General features: G+C 33.4%; 1 pseudogene; it reads right to left on the bottom strand.

The window, feature by feature from the left end:
• Positions 1-154: 154 nt before the first annotated feature.
• On the bottom strand, positions 155-4,112 carry LOC110032457 (annotated as a pseudogene).
• Between the last annotated feature and the right edge of the window lie 4,187 nt (positions 4,113-8,299).

Raw genomic sequence — 8,299 nt, 5'->3', positions numbered from 1 at the left:
TATCTAACATCTAAACTTCAATTTTTACACATATGTCAGCTTACCTATGCATGAAAAGGTGTATTTTTGAAGTGACCTGAAGGATTTGGGTGGTGTAAATGTAAGAAGTAAAGTTTAGGTGTGAGATATTTAAATACATGGAAATTGGCTGGAATGTATGTAAATGCATTTTTATTATTTAAAAAAATTGTTTTGGGCATTATAAATTTTGTTTTCATATGATGAATGGAGAGCTTGCCTTGGATAATCTTAAAAATTTCTTCATCCGAGAGATAAATCCTCTCTAGGGTTTTGCCGGTCTTCTTCTCCCAAAGAGAGATTAGCTCGTTGTGAGAGTAGATGCAACCAGGGGGCCTTATGTAGACAATCTTGTTTAGGGTTCTTGGATCATTAGCTGCCTTGATGGTATATATGCCAATATCATCTTCATCAACAAAAACACCTGAAAGCCAGAAGGTTAAAAATGAATTATGCTCTTTAATGAAGGGGGTAAAGGGACAAATTAAAGCATGATTAATCAATCATGAAAATAAATTTAAAATGAGGTTTATGAAAAGATATTTATACAAAAATAATGTATGAATTTTAGGAAGATTTGCATGCATATCACCCCAATTTCTATGCATTTAAATGTTTAATACCTAAACTTTGATTTTTACATATATGCCAACTTGCCTATGCATGAAAATATGTATTTCACAGTTTTTAAAAGTTAAAATTAGTGATTTTTTTTATGTGATATGAAAGATTTGGGCGGTATAACTATAAAAAGTAAAGTTTAGGTGCTCGATAGGTAAATTTATCGAGATTGAGAGGTACGTTTGTAAACGTCCCTAAATTTTATTTATACAAAGAAAAGATGAAATTTTACCCCTCCAAATTTTATTTTTATATCCATTGATTGTGATGTACAATATAAAAATTATACATGGACCAAATTTCATCAATATTCAAAAAAAAAACTAACCATTCATTAAGCATTCAAAAAAAGAAAAAAACAATAATGATAGAATGGTTAAAAATGAAAAACACTTCTCATTGTACATGGCTTCTATCACCATCTTTTTAAAAATAAAATATACTTCTCATGCATAAATTTTTGACACCAAGGTATTATAGGTAAAAAAATCAAATTATGGGTGTTAGATATATAAATACAAAAATTGTGTGGAATGTATGTATATTTTCCAAATAAATTTTGGTTGAGAGGAGAACGAGGAGAATGAATACCTTTGGTGTTTCCATCACCAAAGATGGTGATTTTGTCAACGGGAGGGCTGGCTTGAGCCAAGGTGGGGAGGGAGTAACCGGCGAAGTAGTTGTTAGAGATGAGGGGATGCCTTCTGCCTTGATGGCTTGCCGGATCGCAACCTTGCCAGCGAGAGCGGATGCCGCCGGCTCTATCTTAGTCACGCGTTCCGGATCCAACCCAAACTCTGACGGAAGAAACCTCTGCAAACATTTTGAATTTACCAATAAGTTCTTAATTTACAATGTTTTGCACCATCAACGTCATTTCTTCTGGCCAAGTTCATGCTGAACTGATAGTTGTGTGCTGTGTTAGCAAATTATTTGGGAGATTTACATACATACCACTCAATTCTGAAGTATTTACATATCTAACAGCTAAACATCAGTTTTTACATACATGTCACGTTAAATATGAATGAGAAAGTGTATTTGACAATTTAAATTTTAAAATAGTGGTATTTTTAATGTAATATTAAAGATTTGGATCGTATAAATGTAAAAAAGTAAAGTTTGGGCATTAGATATGTAAAAAATATAAGAGTTGGGTTGTATGTATGTAAATGCCCCCAAAATTTTTTAACGAAAATCTCCACATGTCAATGCAGAGGTTGGAAAAGAAAGGATTTGAAGTCTTAGGTTTATTATGTAATGCTATTATTCCTATATTAGAGTGATAATTTTAAGGTAAGATTGGTCGCATTCCAATCAGTAATTCCACTTTGAATGATTATGATAGATGCAGTAAAAATCAAGCATACAACGACAAAATCATAGCTTCATTGTTTTATCACCCAATTTTCTTAAATTACCGTTACAAAATATAAAACTCTAACTCTTAAAAATACACCACTTTGTAATGAATACGAACAATTTTGAACTTCAGCCAGAAAAAAAGCACCTACTCTCCTAATCAGATCATCAAATGTTTGATGATTGAAGTGACCAAACCATTTAAAACGACTCTCTATAATCTTACCTTCCATTGGAGCTATACCAACCCTTTTACAGATATAATCATTTCGCATTTTGTCTCTAAGTGTAAAGCCACAAGCCACTCATAAACCAAAGATTTCTCAACTCAAAATCGCTTAACTTTGTTTTATGTTTCACTTTTATAGGCCAACATTTTGCTTCATAAACATCGCGGGTCTCACCATCATCTTATTAAATTTTCATTCAAGTCTAAGCGGTTCTTATCTATCAGACAATAAGTCCGATGCATTCCTCCACTTCAACCATCCAACTTGAATTATACTAACAACATCCCATCTATATCACCATCACTTTCAACAATAAACTCAAGACATTTAAAATGTTCCCTCATTTTTAATGATTTGATCACCCATTTTTACAACTCCGCCGCTAGATCTACTACTACTGAAATTACATTCCAACACCCATTTTTACAACTCCGCCGCTAGATCTACTACCACTGCTACTACTACTGAAATTACATTCCAAATATTCAATTTTAGATCTACTCAAACGAATGTGTTTAGATTCAAAATTTGACCTCCATGATTCAAGTTTTTCTTGAAATCTTTCTCTAGTCTTATCCACAAGAAGAATATCATCAGCGAAAAACATACACTAAGGTACATCCTCCTATAAATGGCAAGTAAGCACATCCATAACTAAAACAAAAATATGTGGGCTTAAAGCGATCCCTAATGTAATCCAACTAAAATAGGAAAATACTTGGTCAATCCTCCTTAGCGTTTGAACACAAGTAATAGCTCCATTGAACACATCTTTAATGATTTGAATATAAGTCATATCAACATCTTTATTTTCTGGAACTCTCCAAATTACTATATTAATAAAATTTTAAAATTACTATATTAATAAAATTTTCTGGAACTCTCCAAATCTCTACAAACCTTATCATAAGTTTTTCCTAAATTACTATATTAATAAAATTTTAAAATTAGGTGTTGCATAAAAAAATATAAACTTTATGATGATGAAGCAATAAAAAAAATCTTAAATAAACAAACAATAATTGATTCTAACCATTTAGAATATCCAATAGAAATTCAGGCATCTTTTGAGATCACATTCTAACTATTCTTATGATAGAAATGACAGAGTATGTTCAGTTGCATGAAATTTTTTCACAGTTTTCTCAAATTTTTATTTTGCAAAACTGATTTTCAAAATACAAAGTGGAAAATACGCCTGCAAAGTAGCTTTAAGCAGAACTTGAGCTCCAAGAAGAGAGAGAGAGAGAGAGAGAGAGAACCTTGATGTTTCCTGCTTCTTTAATGGCGGTGATGATGTTAACCTGATCGGCCAACTGTAGCCCTCCAACGGTGGAGATGACGATATCCACCAGCTTGATTGCGCTCAACAAGCTCTGATAGTCATTCAAATCCCCCTGATCATTTAAAATGAGTAAATATATCAGTTTGTATCAATTTTCAACTCTCAGATCTACCAAAATGTTGGGCACCAATAAAAATGGTATTCAATTTTTTATGATTTCAGATATTTAAGCCACTTTCCGGATCTACTGAAATACCAAAACCCCCTAAATCGTCGATAAACTAGAACAAATTAAAACCATAATCCCAACGATGTAATTTACTTACATGAACAACTTTGACTTCCGCCCCGGTTAAGCCCTGGAGGAATCCAACCTTTGCAGGGTCGGAGGCCGAGCTTGGCCTGACAAGAACGAAGGTAGGGTGGCCCAACTTGACGCTCGCAGCCACGACGTGCTTCCCGATGTATCCCGTGCCTCCGATGATGAGGATCTTGCTCTTCTCCGACGCCATTGATAGGAAGAAGATGGAGCACGATAAAATGCGTGTTAAGCTTATCCGCCGAGACAATGGATCGTATACGGCGAAGCACGCACATACGAACCCCGCCTTTTATAGAACAATCTGTTATCTGTTCGGTAGTCCGTTCACTTCCTGTGAGTTTAGCTTACATTCACCGCCTAATGATGCATCCCAATGCCCCGCATAATAAGAATAATTAGTCCTACCAACTACCGTTGTTATTATTATTATTATTTTTATTTTATGCTATTGTTATATTTAGACCTAATTATTTTTTATCTGTTTTAAGGATAGAGTTTATAAAAATATAAAAATAATCTTCAATTTTTTTTAAATTATGCCTCATATAGTCACATAAAGGATTATTATAACTTAATTTTCACATATTATATATATATATATATATATATATATGTTTCAATTAGTTGGAAATTAGCAAAATAACATTTTGTTAAGTTAAATCACCGGCAAATATTTATTTGTTTACTTATTTATTCATTGAAGTTTAATAAACTTGTGAAAAAATGCAACCTTAACATTTCATGTATGTCAGGAGCTCCGAAGTTTACTCGCATCATTAATTATCTTAATTATGAAGGAAGAGGTGATCGGGACACCTCAACTTATTGTGTGCTAATATCTTGCAACTATAAATAAAAAGTTCACCTTTCCTGGAAAACTCTAGAAATAGGAGAAAATCACGTAACCTAGCTCAATTAAAATGATACTATATAATTTTAAATACATTTTTTTCTGAATTAAAAAAGATGGAGCTACAAAGATAATAATTATAATTGTACAATAAAAAATCATTGATAATAGTTGTAGTCGGGCTGTAAAGAATATGGTTCTCAGTGATAGCAAGTTGTAAGGGCCGTAGTCGATTGCTATGGAGGTAGTAATCCAGCGTGAAGGTTGTGGATTTAAATTGTAGTGCCAGCTTGTAATATAAGTTATAGTTGAAAGTCATGATAGTAGTTGGTTGTAGAGGCCACAGATGGTTTTTTCACGAGCGTTGGTTGGCCACGAAAGACTTATTAGAAAGCGGATTTAAATTGTAGTGCCAGCTTGTAATATAAGTTGTAGTTGAAAGTCATGGTAGTAGTTGGTTGTAGAGGCCACAGATGGTTGTTTCACAAGCGTTGGTTGGCCACAAAAGACTTATTAGAAAGTTTAGAAAGCCGCAGGAGCTACACATCATATAGGTTGTAGTTGGTCATGTAGGTCATAGCGATGAATTGTGATGATGTTTATACGTCAGAGAGGCTGGAGTCGAGAGCAACATGAGCTATGGACCACACAAGCCATAGGTGGTTATATAAGTCTTAGTGGTGAGCTACAATGACGTTTGTAGATCACAGAAGCTGAGTTGGGAGCTGCATGAGATGTGAACCATGTAGGTCATAATTGTTCACGCAGGTCATAATGGGGAATTGTAATGATGTCCGTAAGACACAGGGGCTGCAGTTATAATCTGCATGAGTTGTGAAACTTGGAGGTCCTAATTAGTTATATAGGTCGCAGTGGTGAGTTGTGATGACATCCGTATGCCACATATATAGAGGTTAGGAGTTGCATACGTTGTAGACCATGTTGGTTGCAGCCAAGGTTTTGAAAATCGGACCAAACATTGAACCAGAACAAGTAAAGGTTCAATGATGTAATAAATATTTAAATTAATTTAAGATAATTTAAATAATATATTAATTATATATTAATGTCATTTTTATGGATTCAACAAATAACAATTCAATTTAAGACAATATTTTTGCATATCTTGAATAATATTATAAATAAAGAATTTAAAACATAATATTTTAGCTTTTTTAAAATTTAAATATCTTATTTTTCGTCATCCGATTAAAATCAAAAGACTAAAATTAAATAATATTTTAGACGATCGACTCTTAAAATTCAAACTGGTTCACTATTTCTCCAGTTCAGTTATGGCTGGTGTAATCTTGAATTTATAAAGAAAAGATTTTGAGATTTAACTAACCCGATAAAATGACTGGTTCACCGTTGAACTGATCGAACTTGCTGATCTGATTGGAATTTTAAAACCATGGTTATAGCCAAACGCGTGGACAGTAGTGATGAGCTTCGATGACATTCATATACCCATGGGACCAAAATCGAGAGTTGCATGAGTTGTGAACCACCAAAGTCGTAGTTTGGTCATATAGATCATATTAGTGAGTTGTGATAACGTCTGTAGGCCGCAGTTGTCAGAGTCGGTCACACAGGTCGTATCAGTGAGCTATGATGACATAAGTATGTCATGGGGACAGAAGTCAAAAGCTACATGAGATGTGGATCGCGAAGTTCATGTTCAATCGCATAGACCATAGTGGTGAATCACATTGACCTTCTTCGGCCGTAGGGGCCAAAGTCAGGAGCTGCACCGAATGAGCTTTAAGAGTCTGAAGAGAGTCATCATCTTTGAGATGCATCGTTACACCATATTTGAGATGCATCATTGCACCATAAGGGGGGTGCATTGTTATTTTGCAATGTACGGCGGGTTTCCGTAGTGCAAGTTGTGACTTCATAAAGGACTTCGCTGCAAGGAGCAAGTTATGGTCGATGATGGTTGACAGTGGACGACGACGGCGGCTACCGGAGGTGGAGACTGCCAGAGGTACCAAAGGCGGCGACAACTAAAAAAAACAATGGCTAGAGGCAACGGTAATTAGAGGCGACGATGATCAGAGGAGGCACATGCTGAAAACATTGATGATCAGAGTAGGTTAGATTTGTGGCAAAGGATGTTGAGCTACAACTCCATATTCTTTATATTGTGGTCTTCCTCTTGACCGGGGTCTAAGCTCTCTTCTCATGAGGGGCTAGAACTCTATTTATAATGTCTAGGTTGCAAAAAAGAAAAGAATCCAGACCACTCTTGATCGGACGACCCAAAGGATCTCATTGATTGAATGACATTTGATGGAAATTTTAGTCTCTTAATAATGTCAAAATTGAGCAATATTAAGTTCGTTGGATTCTTCTTGCCGAGACGCTCAATGACTATAAGCATATCATATTCAAAATCCGTTTCACCCTCCAATTATGCCCGAAAAAATTCAAAAAAATGGTTTATAGGCTTGATCCGTATTTGATTGGACTCAAATTGACCCTTTTTTGATACAGTTAGGTCTGTCGACTTGAGTGTAAGTTTGTTGAAATCATAATTCTAAATGACTTTTGATTAAAATTTGAACGATTATTGCTCAAAAAATACCTCGAGATCTATGTCATGCCTACCATCAAAATTTATTGTGATGGGAATATTAAAAAAGAAAATTTACATACATATCACAAAATTTTTATTTATTTACATATCTGACTCCTATGATTTGATATTTACATTTAAAATATATGTGAAATAAATTAATATAATGAATTTTTTTTCAAACCATGAATAACAAATTATAACATATATGTGAAATTTTCCTTTCACATTATGGGCGGGAGGAGATTTGTTTCTCCGTCTAGGTTCAATGAATGTGAAAGCTTCTAAGTTATAAAATAAATTCTGTATTCCAATGAGATTCTCCGTCTAGGTTCAATGAATGTGAAAGCTTCTATTTTAAGTTATAAATAAATTCTCTATTCCAATGAGTATGTGAATTTAGCCTTTTAGGTACAGTCTGTAATTATAATAATTTCACATGGAGTAGGTTCAAAGAATCTTTAAATATTTATTTATTAAGCACTAAACTTCAAGTATTTTTCGTAAATGTTTTATATTACAAAGAAAATTTAGCTTTTTAACCCACATAATAGTTATTTTTTACACTTTTTAATGATTTTTAACCATAAAATTTCAGTTGAAAGTTAATATCTTTAATTTGTGAATTTACATTAATTGTTAAAATTAATAATATTTCTTTTTAATCAATATTTAAAAATCTTTTGGAGCATATTTGCTTTAAAAAGTATAGATACAAATAGGGGTGTAAACGAGCCGAACACGAGCGAGTCATACTTAACTAGTGTTCGGCTTGTTTATATTTCGAGCTCAAAGAGTGTGTTCGTGTTGGGCTCGTTTGCTTAACGATTTGTTCACGAACAAAGAGTCTTTTTAACAACCCTAATCATGTATTCATAAGACATAAGACAATAAGGGTTTGAGCAAGATTTAAAAATTATTATTTATATTAAAGCATCATTTGAATCTAATTTAATATTTTTTATTCTATTTTCTTAATCAATATTTTAATTAATTATAAATCTTTGTAGCCTTGTAGTTAATTTTTTTT

This window comes from Phalaenopsis equestris, unplaced genomic scaffold, assembly GCF_001263595.1.
Source record: "Phalaenopsis equestris unplaced genomic scaffold, ASM126359v1 Scaffold000946, whole genome shotgun sequence".
NCBI classification, from domain to species: domain Eukaryota; kingdom Viridiplantae; phylum Streptophyta; class Magnoliopsida; order Asparagales; family Orchidaceae; genus Phalaenopsis; species Phalaenopsis equestris.
The sequence above is the reverse complement of the archived record's forward strand: the minus strand, read 5'-3'. Positions and strand labels throughout refer to the sequence as shown.